We start from the raw sequence: 15,145 nt of genomic DNA, 5'->3' as shown, positions 1-15,145 counted from the left end.
GAAGCTGGGAGGGGGCACAGCCAGGACAGCTGACCCAGAGTGGCCAAAGGGCTATTCCATACCATATGACGTCATGCTCAGTATATAACTGGGGCAAGTTGGCCAGGGGGGGAAGCGATCGCTGCTCGGGAACGGGCTGGGCATCAGTCAGTGGGTGGTGAGGAATTGCACAGTGTATCACTTGCTTTGTATATTATTATTGTATTATATTATTATTATTACTACTACTACTGCTACCATTCTATTTCATTTTACTTCAATTATTAAACTGTTCTTATCTCAACCCAGGAGTTTTCTGACTTTCACCCTTCCAATTCTCTCCCCCACCCCACTGGGGGGGGGAGTGAGCAAGCGGCTGTGTGGTGCTTAGTTGCTGGCTGGGGTTAAACCACGACAGGAAGGTTATGGAGCAGATCATCCTGAGTGCCATCACTTAGCAGGTACAGGACCACCAGGGGGTCAGGCCCAGTCAGCATGAGTCCTACTTGACTAACCTGATCTCCTTCTATGACAAGGTGACCCGCTTAGTGGATGAGGAAAAGGCTGTGGATGTTATCTGCCTGGACTTTAGTAAAGCCTTTGGCACCGTTTCCCACAGCATTCTCATGGAGAATCTAGCTGCTCATGGCTTGGATGGGCGTACGCTTTGCTGGGTAAAAACTGGCTGGATGGTCAGGCCCAAAGAGTGGTGGTGAAAGGAGTTAAATCCAGTTGGTGGCCGGTCACAAGTGATGTTGCACAGGATTCAGTATTGGGGCCAGTTCTGTTTAATATCTTTATCAATGATCTGGACGAGGGGGTTGACTGCACCCTCAGTAAGTTTGCAGATGACACCAAGTTGGGTGGAAGTGTTGATCTGCTGGAGGGTAGGAAGGCTCTACAGAGGGATCTGGACAGGCTGGATCGATGGGCCAATTGTATGAGGTTCAACAAGGCTAAGTGCCGGGTCCTGCACTTGAGTCACAACAACCCCATGCAACGCTACAGGCTTGGAAAAGTGGCTGGGGAGCTGCCTGGTGGAAAAGGACCTGGGGGTGTTGGTCGACAGCCGCCTGAACATGAGTCAGCAATGTGCCCAGGTGGCCAAGAAGGCCAATAGCATCCTGGCTTGTATCAGAAATAGTGTGGCCAGCAGGACTAGGACGGTATCGTCCCCCTGTACTTGGCACTGGTGAGGCCGCACCTCGAATACTGTGTTCAGTTTTGGGCCCCTCACTACAAGAAGGACATCGAGGTGCTGGAGCGTGTCCAAAGAAGGGCAATGAAGCTGGTGAAGGGTCTAGAGAACAGGTCTTATGAGGAGCAGCTGAGGGAACTGGGGTTGTTTAACCTGGAGAAAAGGAGGCTCAGGGGAGACCTTATTGCTCTCTACAACTACCTGAAAGGAGGTTGTAGTGAGGTGGGTGTTGATCTCTTCTCCCAAGTAACAAGTGATAGGACAAGAGGAAACAGCCTCAAGTTGTGCAAGGGGAGGTTTAGATTGGATATTAGAAAAAGTTTCTTCACCAAAAGGGTTGTCATGCATTGGAACAGGCTTCCTAGGGAAGTGGTTGAGTCTCCATCCCTGGAGGTATTTAAATGTGGGAATAAATGAGTTTGTGTTTTACTTTGACGAGATGCAGCTGTGCCCTTGAGGCTTGTTACAAACAAGTTTGTGAAACTTAGAGGCAGACAAATAAGGATGAGATTGGATACATCCCTGAAAGAGGAATTCGCGTGCACCAACTTGAAGAACCAATAAGTAACACTGAAGAGACGCGTGGACGCAAGACAGTAACCAATGAAATAAGTTTTGCTTGCTCGTGAACACTAGATCATATTAGAAAAGGGATAGATTGTAAAAATAAAGTGTCTTCGCTTCTCTTTGCTTGTCTTCGCCTAAACTCATATGCGGAGTCCGTGATTAATTGCCACAGGTACCACCTCATGGAGACAATTAGCAATTATACCTCTTCTTCTGAGAGGTTTTTTATGGAGGAAACACAGAATGGCACCTTTGTTGTTTTCTTCTATGATGTTTCCTCCTTCATTACAACAACTTTTCAGGATCTTGAACATCCTTGGGTAGTTAAGAAATTTCTATTGGTAGTTCTTGGGAGTATTGTTTTGGTTTTGTCTAAGGTTAATAAGCACTTTAAGAATATCATCCAGAGATCTGCTCCAAGACTGGATAGTTAGGAGTGGCAGGGTGTGTGGGAGAGTATGGGCAAATGCCTTGGACGGTGGGCCCCTCCAGTATTTTGGAACTTCACCCCTGAACAAGTGCAGAAGCCTGAAAAATTAGTAGAACATTTGGAAAAAGTATGCTGTCACCCTGGCAACTTGAGAGAGACACAAATCACTGCAACGTGCTGGGGCCTGGCCCGTTCCTACCGAGCCCTATTCAACACTATCCAGAATGCTCAAGGGGAAGAGGTGGTCTCTGGATCTGACGACGAAATGACAGGCACTGCGGCTATACCAGCTCTGGTGACATGTACTGCAGCTGAACCAGAGAACCAACCTGTGCCAGTATCACTTGCCCCTATACAGAAGAAAAAATACACAAGAAAATCAACTCGTTTAGTAAGGGCTGATGATGAACCAGGGCCATCACGAGAACAGGAGGGGGAAGAGGCAGAACCCACAAATGAGATGGTAACCACCCGATCCCTGTCTCTGATGCGCACCATCCTCACATGCAAACTCATTGGCAGTAATGACCTGGAAAGATGAAGAGGGACCAACGGTGGATGAAATGGCTAGCCAACTCCGACAATTTGAGGAAAGTCTCTCTTCCTCCCTACGGGCCTGTGTCTCAGCTGTGGAGAAAACTGTCCCAGAAGGTCCAGCAACTCGAAGAGGATATATCCTACTCCTCACCTGTACGGACCGGTATCCCAGCCATTAGGAGTAAGCGTCCCTCTGCTCAAGAGAGACGATATAGTGGACACACACCACGGGCCACCCTGTGGTTTTATCTGCGTGACCATGGAGAGGACATGAGGAAATGGGATGGAAAATCTACCTCGACCCTAGAGGCACGGGTACATGAGTTACAAGGAAAAACAATCACAAAAGGGGGTTCTTCCAGGAAAATTGCTGTTCCAGTTTCCAGTGAGCAGTTCCCCAGACAGAGTAGAAGGGCTGATTTTGCTTCCGATCTCAATAAAGGGATTTTTAATTCGCATTGACAAGAAGTGAGTAACGAATGCTATGACCAGGACTAGAGGGGCCCTGCCTCCAGCCAGGTGGAGGAAAGGGACAACCGGGTCTACTGGACTGTGTGGATTCGATGGCCCGGCACATCAGACCCACAGGAGCATAAGGCTTTAGGAGACACCGGTGCACAGTGTACCCTCATGCCATCAAGCTATAAAGGGGCAGAACCCATCTGTGTTTCTGGAGTAACAGGGGGATCCCAAGAGCTGACTGTATTGGAGGCTGAAGTGAGCCTAACTGGGAAGGAGTGGCAGAAGCACCCCATTGTGGCTGGCCCAGAGGCTCCATGCATCCTTGGCATAGACTACCTCAGGAGAGGGTATTTCAGGACCCAAAAGGGTACCGGTGGGCTTTTGGTATAGCTGCCTTGGAGACGGAGGAAATTAAACAGCTGTCTACCCTGCCCGATCTCTCAAAGGACCCTTCTGTTGTGGGGTTGCTGAGGGTCAAAGAACAACAGGTACCAATTGCTACCACAACAGTGCACCGGCGGCAATATTGCACCAACCGAGACTCCCTGATTCCCATCCATAAGCTGATTCGTCAACTGGAGAGCCAAGGAGTGATCAGCAAGACTTGCTCACCCTTTAACATTCCCATATGGCCAGTGCGAAAGTCTAATGGAGAGTGGAGACTAACAGTAGACTATCAGGGCCTGAATGAAGTCACGCCGCCACTGAGCGCTGCCGTGCCGGACGTGCTAGAACTTCAATACGAACTGGAGTCAAAGGCAGCCAAGTGGTATGCCACCACTGACATCGCTAATGCGTTTTTCTCAATCCCTTTGGCAGCAGAGCGCAGGCCACAGTTTGCTTTCACTTGGAGGGGCGTCCAGTATACCTGGAATCGACTGCCCCAGGGGTGGAAACACAGTCCCACCATTTGCCATGGACTGATCCAGAATGCACTGGAACAGGGTTGGGCTCCGGAACACCTGCATACATTGATGACATCATCGTGTGGGGCAACAGAGCAGAAGTTTTGCCATAAAACAAAGTAAGGTCAAGGGACCTGCACAGGAGATCCAGTTTTTAGGAATAAAATGGCAAGATGGACGTCGTCAGATCCCAATGGATGTGATCAACAAAATCACAGCCATGTCCCAACTAACCAGCAAAAAGGAAGCACAAGCTTTCTTGGGCATTGTAGGTTTTTGGAGAATGCATATTCCAAATTACAGTCTCATCGTAAGCCCTCTCTATGAAGTGACCTGGGAGAAGAACGATTTCAAATGGGGCCCTGAGCAACGACAAGCCTTTGAACAAGTTAAACGGGAGATCGTCCATGCAGTATCCCTTGGGCCAGTCCGGGCAGGACAAGATGTAAAAAAATTTGCTTTACACCGCAGCCAGGGAGTAATGGCCCTACCTGGAGCCTCTGGCAGAAAGCACCAGGGGAGACTCGAGGTCAGCCCCTAGGGTTTTGGAGTCGGGGATACAGAGAATCCGACACCTGCTATATTCTAACTGAGAAAGATATATTGGCAGCAGATGAAGGGGTTTGAGCTGCTTCAGAAGTGGTTGGTACTGAAGCACAGCTCCTCCTGGCACACCAACTGCCGGTGCTGGGCTGGATGTTCAAAGGGAGGGTCCCCTGTACACATCATGCAACTGATGCTACATGGAGTAAGTGGGTCGCACTGATCACACAACAGACTCGAATAGGAAACCTCAGTCGCCCAGGAATCTTGGAAGTGATCATGGACTGGCCAGAAGGCAAAGATTTCGGAATATCACCAGAGGAGGAGGTGACACGTGCTGAGGAGGCCCCACTGTATAATAAACTACCAGAAAGTGAGAAGCAATATGCCCTGTTCACTGATGGGTCCTGTCGTCTTGTGGGGAAGCATCGGAGGTGGAAGGCTGCTGTGTGGAGTCCTATACGACAAGTCGCAGAAACTGCTGAAGGAGAAGGTGAATCGAGTCAGTTTGCAGAGGTGAAAGCCATCCAGCTGGCTTTAGATACTGCCGAACGAGAAGAGTGGCCAATGCTCTGTCTCTATACTGATTCATGGATGGTGGCAAAGGCCCTGTGGGGGTGGTTGCAGCAACGGAAGCAGAGCAACTGGCAGCGCAGAGGCAAACCCATCTGGGCTGCCACACTGTGGCAAGATATTGCTGCCCGGGTAGAGAACCTGGTTGTAAAAGTACGTTAACGTAGATGCTCACGTACCCAAGAGTCGGGCCACTGAAGAACATCAAAACAACCAGCAGGTGGATCAGGCTGCTAAGATTCACGTGGGTCTGGACTGGCAATATAAGGGTGAATTATTTCTCGCTTGGTGGGCCCATGACACCTCAGGCCACCAAGGAAGAGATGCAACATATAGATGGGCTCGTGATCGAGGGGTGGACTTGACCATGGACACTATTGCACAGGTTATCCATGAATGCGAAACATGCGCTGCAGTCAAACAAGCCAAGCGGTTCAAGCCTCTCTGGTATGGAGGACGATGGCTGAAATATCAGTATGGGGAGGCCTGGCAGATTGATTATATCACACTCCCACAAACCCGCCAAGGCAAGTGACGTGTGCTTACAATGGTGGAAGCAACCACCGGATGGCTGGAAACATATCCTGTACCCCATGCCACCACCCGGAACACTATCCTGGGCCTTGAAAAGCAAGTCCTATGGCGACACGGCACCCCAGAAAGAATTGAGTCAGACAACAGGACTCATTTCCAAAACAACCTCATAGACACCTGGGCCAAAGAGCATGGCATTGAGTGGGTATATGACATCCCCTGTCACACACCAGCCTCTGGGAAAATCGAACGATACAATGACCTGTGAAAGACTACACTGAGAGCAATGGGAGGTGGGCCATTCAAACACTGGGATACACATTTAGCAAAGGCCACCTGGTTAGTCAACACTAGGAGATCTGCCAGTTGAACTGGCCCTGCCCAATCAAGACTTTTTTACATACTGTAGGGGGGATAAAGTCCCTGTAGTGCACCTATAAAAATATTCTGGGGAAGACAGTCTGGGTTCTTCCTGCCTCAGGCAGAGGCAGACCCATTTGTGGGATTGCTATTGCTCAAGGACCTGGGTGAACCTGGTGGGTGATGCGGGAGGATGGGGAAGTCCGATGTGTACCTCAAGGAGATTTGATTTGGGGTGAAAATAGCCAATGAACTGAATTGTATGATGTTAGTTGCTATATAATACTTATGTCGTCACTTCTGTGATTACTGTGTGCCATATTAACAGTATACAGTAAGAATCACCCAGATTAATGAAGCGTGAACTTTGAGGAAACCAAGCAAAGTGCAGAGGTGATGGAACCAGAACTGGCTCCAGCATGCAACAGTCCAACACCAGACACCATCTCTTCTGCCCTGAAAGACTGTTATGATGGATGGAGCCCAAAGTCCTGGACTAAATAAACTCAACAAATGTTTTAGAGGGATAGGCTATAGACTAAGGAAATGATGTCTGTGTGTGTCTGTGTGTCTCTCTCTCAAAAGACTGGAAAAGTGGTGGTGATTAAATGGAATGTATTGTCAAGTGTAAGACCTGGGCATGACGTATATGGTATGGAATAAGGGGTGGATATTGTCCTGGTTTCAGCTGGGATGGATAGAGTTGATTTTTCTTCCAAGTAGCTGGTATAGTGCTGTGTTTTGGATTTAGGATGAGAATAATGTTGATAACACACTGACGTTTTAGTTGTTGCTAAGTAGTGCCTACACTAGTCAAGGACTTTTCAGCTTCCCATGCTTTGCCAGGTGCACAAGAAGCTGGGAGGGGGCACAGCCAGGACAGCTGACCCCCAACTGGCCAAAGGGCTATGTGACATCATGCTCAGTATATAAACTGGTGGGGAGTTGGCTGGGGGGCAGTGATCGCTGCTTGGGAACTGGCTGGGCTTCCGTTCACAGGTGGTGAGCAATTGCATCGTGCTTCACTTGATCTGTATGTTATTATTACTATTTTACTTTATTTGAATTTTTTAACTGTTCTTATCTCAGCCCATGAGTTTTCTCCCCTTTTACCCTTCTGATTCTCTCCCCCATCCCACCGGGGAGGGGGAGTGAGCGAGCAGCTGTGTGGTTGTTTGTTGCTGGTTGAGGTCAAACCATGACAGATTGCAAGTGTCTTACTGTTGCTAGAGAAGACTGTCCTATTCTGCACACTCCTGTTGCCTCTATTGTTCAGTTGCAAGAGATTGCCCTTTGTCAACTGAGTCAGCTATCTGTGCTGGCAGGAATTGGTAGGTCTTCTGCCAAGTTAGTTTTTGAGTGGTTTAGTGAGCTGACTAGTCTGATCAAGGGGTCAGAGGAGAATCATTGCTGGGATGGGGTGCTGCTGCAGAGGAGGGAGCAGGTTTCTATCTCACTTTCTGAGACTTTAAATCAGCTCTACCTTTTCAGGAAACCTCACTCTGAGTCAAGATGTGATTTTACTCAAGGTTCTTCCTCAGTTTGTTGCAACTTGGCAACCTGCTGGCTTCTGATAAGATAGGAATAATAATTAGTCTCCAAATCCAGCCTTTTCTGTTATTACTTTTATTACTAATTAATCTTCCTGACTTTTTCCCCACCCTCACCCATTCCCAGAGCTACTTGTCACTTTGAACTCAAGTTCCCTAGTTCTTTGTTTCAAGTGTCTCCTCTGATACTTCATAAGGAAATGTGAAGTTATTTTTACAATTAGTGACTTAAATTAGCATCTGTTGAGTAACCCCCTCCTCTTCCTTGTTTTTATTTTAATATGGATTTGTGCTATTAGTGGTTTTCTGGAAGAAACACTCCTTTAGCTCTGCTAGCAGGTGATAGGATTCACAGCAGGCCCTTAGCCAGAACAATCACTCCCAGGACTTCTAGCTACCTTGGAAGCATTTCTGGATCTCAGTTTGGAAATTTGGAATTTGCTGATAATGTTCATGGCCAATGCTTGCTACTGTGCAAGGTGGGGATGAGTGCTGCAGTGTAAGGGGCCTTGTGCTTCCCCTGCTGAGGGGTGGGGCTGTCACAGATGGAGATGATGTGGCAGCCTGATGCTGCTGGATGTCCTCTTCCTCAGTGCACTGTCCCTAGTGCTAATTAGGGAAGAGAGAGTGATGGTGGGGGTGGTGAAAGCTCTCTCGGGGTGCTCTCAGATGGATGAAGCTGCTGTGGGGGGAAAAGAGAGGGCAAGGGAAACTTCTCCCTTCAGTGAGCTGCTGGGATAATTCAATTGCACAATGAGACTTTGCCCTGAGAGGGACTCTTACTAATGTGAAAACAACCCTGCAATGAACAAGTACAAAAATCCTTGCAGAAACAAGCAGAAATGCCTCTGTCTCATAGTTGTATAGCCCGTAGCCCTGCTTCCCCAGGAGGAGAGTAACACTGGCTGGGGTGGCGAAGCTGTGCAGCCACACTCTCCCCAGCCCTGACCTAGTGAAACAGCAGCATGAGAAAATGCTGTATCTTGTCTCTCTGTACAGTTATCGCCCTCTTGACATACTTGATTAGTGGTGAAATACATTGATCTGCGGCCTCTGTTCTGTACTTGCGTGGTTGTAGCATTTTCTTTTGTTTAGGTTCTGTTGTTACAAAACTAGGGAAAGCAAGATAGCAGACTTGGAGGGGGTAACAGGGTTGTAATTTGAACTGTGGCAAAATGAGACAAGCGCAAGCTTGGGAGGCTTGGATGTAGGGCATAAGCTGTCTTGACAGCATATGGCAGTTTGTGTGCTTCAGCTGTGCTGGGGGTGCAGATTTGCAGGTGGTGCCAGCCTGGGAGGGATCACAGCTGGGTGCTTGCCCCTGCTCCCCAGTGCTAGAGCAGTCCTCTCACGTTGCATGGGGGCCCCCTCCTGGGTTGCACGCTTGTGGTGGTGGGGCTGGGTTGGAGGAGGTGGGATGGTGTCTTTGGCCCTGGGTGCTGCAGCTGCTGCCTGCTTGTTCCTGGCAGTGCCCTCCTGGGTGAAACCTGGGAGTGGGGACTGCCTCTGTGACATATTTGATCTAGATATTAGATTTCTGTTTACAGTTGCAATCTTTTTTATGATTCTATAAAATAGCAAAAGATTGGGGCAGAAGATGGCTTTATATGCAGTACTATGGCAGCAGTCTTTCTGGCCAAATTTGTAATAAAAATATTTTATAGCAGCTCTGCATTTTGAAATGCCAGAGTTAATTAAAATGGTGAAGAATGTGTACTTTCAGCTGTTTTTTAGACCACTGCTTGCACACTTACTTCCTGTAGTCCAGCTTTAATAAAAACTTTCCAAGTTTAGCATGAAAGAAGAATCCTGCCACTGGTAGCTGATGCTTCTGCAAATAGTACCTTCTGTGCTAGGCACAGTATCTATTATATGTACACAGTGTAGGAAATATGTTTTTTAAACACAATGAGCAAGCTTGTAATATCTGCAGAGATCAGTAATGTTTAAATAGGGTTTTATATTTGATATTGAAAGAAAAAAAAATTTACTCTTGGATTCCTGGCACCTTTCTCCCCAAATCACACATCTGATAAATTGATGTTTTGGTTGCTCACATGTTATTTGGTTTATTACTTTTGTCTTTAATGAAAGCTTATTGTATATTACAAAAAAAGTGAAGAAAAACAGATAGTCTCCAGTATCCTTAAACTTCTCATAAGAATAAAATCAAGAATAAGAAATTAATAATATTTTCTTCCTTCAAGCAATGTAACCATGGGTGCCTAGAACAGAAGCTCTCCAGACACTACACAAATACATTTCCAGTACTGCTTGGGAAATTCTTCCTTTAAATAATTCCTTTAAATAATAAAGGCTTAAGGTGGGCAGTAACAGCTGTGTCACAAGCCCTGTCTTACTGGATGAGGTTAATTTTAATAGAAAAAAAATTACCACAAAATCCTCTTTTTCAGAGATTATCTCTGTAATACCCAGAATATCAGGTTCTGCCTTGAGCTTGGCTTTTGCTATTGCTTGTCTCTTCACAGATATGCAATTATCTCTCAGTGAATAATACAGATTTGAAGGTTTTTAAACTGTGAATGAAGCTTTGGCATATAATGCAAATCAAGTTTACAGTAAAACTGTTGTGGCTGGCTAGGGTTACAATAATTCATAATTAAGCAGGCACTATTTCTCTTGGCTTCTTGGAAATGATACGTTATGCTAAGCTTGAATTTGAACCATGGGATGCTTCATTTTGCTAACCTTGTCTCTCTCTGCATGAAACTGAATACAATTTGTTTCAAAACATATATGCTGCAGTTTCATAACCAGAACTGCCAGCATTTGTTTTATTTCTTATTACTTTTCTTACTCAGCCATTCAACAGGACAGGAACTTGTGTGAAACACTGAAGCTAGGATAAATGTTTGAAATTACAATGCTTCATGAGATTAAATTCTTGGAAGAATCCTACTTAGCTGGGATATACGCATCTGTTGTGGTTTAACCCCAGCCAGCAACTAAGCACCACACAGCTGCTCCCTCACTCCCCCCACCCCAGTGAGAAAACTCATGGGTTGAGATAAGAACAGTTTAATAATTGAAGTAAAATGAAATAGAATAGTAGCAATAGTAATTATAATATACAAAGCAAGTGATACACTATACAATTGGCTCACAACCTGCCGACCAATGTCTAGCATGTCCCCGAGCAGCGATCGCTGCCCCCCCCCGGCCAACTCTCCCCAGTTAATATACTGAGCATGACGTCATATGGTATGGAATAGCCGTTTGGCCACTCTGGGTCAGCTGTCCTGGCTGTGCCCCCTCCCAGCTTCTTGTGCAAAGCTGAAAAGTCCTTGACTAGTGTAGGCACTACTTAGCAACAACTAAAACGTCAGTGTGTTATCAACATTATTCTCATCCTAAATCCAAAACACAGCACTATACCAGCTACTTGGAAGAAAAATCAACTCTATCCATCCCAGCTGAAACCAGGACAATATCCACCCCTTATTCCATACCATATACGTCATGCCCAGGTCTTACACTTGACAATACATTCCATTTAATCACCACCACTTTTCCAGTCTTTTGAGAGAGAGACACACAGACACACACAGACATCATTTCCTTAGTCTATAGCCTATCCCTCTAAAACATTTGTTGAGTTTATTTAGTCCAGGACTTTGGGCTCCATCCATCATAACAGTCTTTCAGGGCAGAAGAGATGGTGTCTGGTGTTGGATTGTTGCATGCTGGAGCCAGTTCTGGTTCCATCACCTCTGCACTTTGCTTGGTTTCCTCAAAGTTCACGCTTCATTAATCTGGGTGATTCTTACTGTATACTGTTAATATGGCACACAGTAATCACAGAAGTGACGACATAAGTATTATATAGCAACTAACATCATACAATTCAGTTCATTGGCTATTTTCACCCCAAATCAAATCTCCTTGAGGTACACATCGGACTTCCCCATCCTCCCGCATCACCCACCAGGTTCACCCAGGTCCTTGAGCAATAGCAATCCCACAAATGGGTCTGCCTCTGCCTGAGGCAGGAAGAACCCAGACTGTCTTCCCCAGAATATTTTTATAGGTGCACTACAGGGACTTTATCCCCCCTACAGTATGTAAAAAAGTCTTGATTGGGCAGGGCCAGCTCAACTGGCAGATCTCCTAGTGTTGACTAACCAGGTGGCCTTTGCTAAATGTGTATCCCAGTGTTTGAATGGCCCACCTCCCATTGCTCTCAGTGTAGTCTTTCACAGGTCATTGTATCGTTCGATTTTCCCAGAGGCTGGTGTGTGACAGGGGATGTCATATACCCACTCAATGCCATGCTCTTTGGCCCAGGTGTCTATGAGGTTGTTTTGGAAATGAGTCCTGTTGTCTGACTCAATTCTTTCTGGGGTGCCGTGTCGCCATAGGACTTGCTTTTCAAGGCCCAGGATAGTGTTCCGGGTGGTGGCATGGGGTACAGGATATGTTTCCAGCCATCCGGTGGTTGCTTCCACCATTGTAAGCACACGTCACTTGCCTTGGCGGGTTTGTGGGAGTGTGATATAATCAATCTGCCAGGCCTCCCCATACTGATATTTCAGCCATCGTCCTCCATACCAGAGAGGCTTGAACCGCTTGGCTTGTTTGACTGCAGCGCATGTTTCGCATTCATGGATAACCTGTGCAATAGTGTCCATGGTCAAGTCCACCCCTCGATCACGAGCCCATCTATATGTTGCATCTCTTCCTTGGTGGCCTGAGGTGTCATGGGCCCACCAAGCGAGAAATAATTCACCCTTATATTGCCAGTCCAGACCCACGTGAATCTTAGCAGCCTGATCCACCTGCTGGTTGTTTTGATGTTCTTCAGTGGCCCGACTCTTGGGTACGTGAGCATCTACGTTAACGTACTTTTACAACCAGGTTCTCTACCCGGGCAGCAATATCTTGCCACAGTGTGGCAGCCCAGATGGGTTTGCCTCTGCGCTGCCAGTTGCTCTGCTTCCGTTGCTGCAACCACCCCCACAGGGCCTTTGCCACCATCCATGAATCAGTATAGAGACAGAGCATTGGCCACTCTTCTCGTTCGGCAGTATCTAAAGCCAGCTGGATGGCTTTCACCTCTGCAAACTGACTCGATTCACCTTCTCCTTCAGCAGTTTCTGCGACTTGTCGTATAGGACTCCACACAGCAGCCTTCCACCTCCGATGCTTCCCCACAAGACGACAGGACCCATCAGTGAACAGGGCATATTGCTTCTCACTTTCTGGTAGTTTATTATACAGTGGGGCCTCCTCAGCACGTGTCACCTCCTCCTCTGGTGATATTCCGAAATCTTTGCCTTCTGGCCAGTCCATGATCACTTCCAAGATTCCTGGGCGACTGGGGTTTCCTATTCGAGTCTGTTGTGTGATCAGTGCGACCCACTTACTCCATGTAGCATCAGTTGCATGATGTGTACAGGGGACCCTCCCTTTGAACATCCAGCCCAGCACCGGCAGTTGGTGTGCCAGGAGGAGCTGTGCTTCAGTACCAACCACTTCTGAAGCAGCTCAAACCCCTTCATCTGCTGCCAATATATCTTTCTCAGTTAGAATATAGCAGGTGTCGGATTCTCTGTATCCCCGACTCCAAAACCCTAGGGGCTGACCTCGAGTCTCCCCTGGTGCTTTCTGCCAGAGGCTCCAGGTAGGGCCATTACTCCCTGGCTGCGGTGTAAAGCAAATTTTTTTACATCTTGTCCTGCCCGGACTGGCCCAAGGGATACTGCATGGACGATCTCCCGTTTAACTTGTTCAAAGGCTTGTCGTTGCTCAGGGCCCCATTTGAAATCGTTCTTCTCCCAGGTCACTTCATAGAGAGGGCTTACGATGAGACTGTAATTTGGAATATGCATTCTCCAAAAACCTACAATGCCCAAGAAAGCTTGTGCTTCCTTTTTGCTGGTTAGTTGGGACATGGCTGTGATTTTGTTGATCACATCCATTGGGATCTGACGACGTCCATCTTGCCATTTTATTCCTAAAAACTGGATCTCCTGTGCAGGTCCCTTGACCTTACTTTGTTTTATGGCAAAACTTCTGCTCTGTTGCCCCACACGATGATGTCATCAATGTATGCAGGTGTTCCGGAGCCCAACCCTGTTCCAGTGCATTCTGGATCAGTCCATGGCAAATGGTGGGACTGTGTTTCCACCCCTGGGGCAGTCGATTCCAGGTATACTGGACGCCCCTCCAAGTGAAAGCAAACTGTGGCCTGCGCTCTGCTGCCAAAGGGATTGAGAAAAACGCATTAGCGATGTCAGTGGTGGCATACCACTTGGCTGCCTTTGACTCCAGTTCGTATTGAAGTTCTAGCACGTCCGGCATGGCAGCGCTCAGTGGCGGCGTGACTTCATTCAGGCCCTGATAGTCTACTGTTAGTCTCCACTCTCCATTAGACTTTCGCACTGGCCATATGGGAATGTTAAAGGGTGAGCAAGTCTTGCTGATCACTCCTTGGCTCTCCAGTTGACGAATCAGCTTATGGATGGGAATCAGGGAGTCTCGGTTGGTGCAATATTGCCGCCGGTGCACTGTTGTGGTAGCAATTGGTACCTGTTGTTCTTTGACCCTCAGCAACCCCACAACAGAAGGGTCCTTTGAGAGATCGGGCAGGGTAGACAGCTGTTTAATTTCCTCCGTCTCCAAGGCAGCTATACCAAAAGCCCACCGGTACCCTTTTGGGTCCTGAAATACCCTCTCCTGAGGTAGTCTATGCCAAGGATGCATGGAGCCTCTGGGCCAGCCACAATGGGGTGCTTCTGCCACTCCTTCCCAGTTAGGCTCACTTCAGCCTCCAATACAGTCAGCTCTTGGGATCCCCCTGTTACTCCAGAAACACAGATGGGTTCTGCCCCTTTATAGCTTGATGGCATGAGGGTACACTGTGCACCGGTGTCTCCTAAAGCCTTATGCTCCTGTGGGTCTGATGTGCCGGGCCATCGAATCCACACAGTCCAGTAGACCCGGTTGTCCCTTTCCTCCACCTGGCTGGAGGCAGGGCCCCTCTAGTCCTGGTCATAGCATTCGTTACTCACTTCTTGTCAATGCGAATTAAAAATCCCTTTATTGAGATCGGAAGCAAAATCAGCCCTTCTACTCTGTCTGGGGAACTGCTCACTGGAAACTGGAACAGCAATTTTCCTGGAAGAACCCCCTTTTGTGATTGTTTTTCCTTGTAACTCATGTACCCGTGCCTCTAGGGTCGAGGTAGATTTTCCATCCCATTTCCTCATGTCCTCTCCATGGTCACGCAGATAAAACCACAGGGTGGCCCGTGGTGTGTGTCCACTATATCGTCTCTCTTGAGCAGAGGGACGCTTACTCCTAATGGCTGGGATACCGGTCCGTACAGGTGAGGAGTAGGATATATCCTCTTCGAGTTGCTGGACCTTCTGGGACAGTTTTCTCCACAGCTGAGACACAGGCCCGTAGGGAGGAAGAGAGACTTTCCTCAAATTGTCGGAGTTGGCTAGCCATTTCATCCACCGTTGGTCCCTCTTCATCTTTCCAG

Source organism: Nipponia nippon, unplaced genomic scaffold (assembly GCF_047370975.1).
Source record: "Nipponia nippon isolate SJK-2023a ecotype South Korea unplaced genomic scaffold, ASM4737097v1 scaffold_26, whole genome shotgun sequence".
Classification (NCBI taxonomy): Eukaryota; Metazoa; Chordata; class Aves; order Pelecaniformes; family Threskiornithidae; genus Nipponia; species Nipponia nippon.
The sequence above is the reverse complement of the archived record's forward strand: the minus strand, read 5'-3'. Positions refer to the sequence as shown.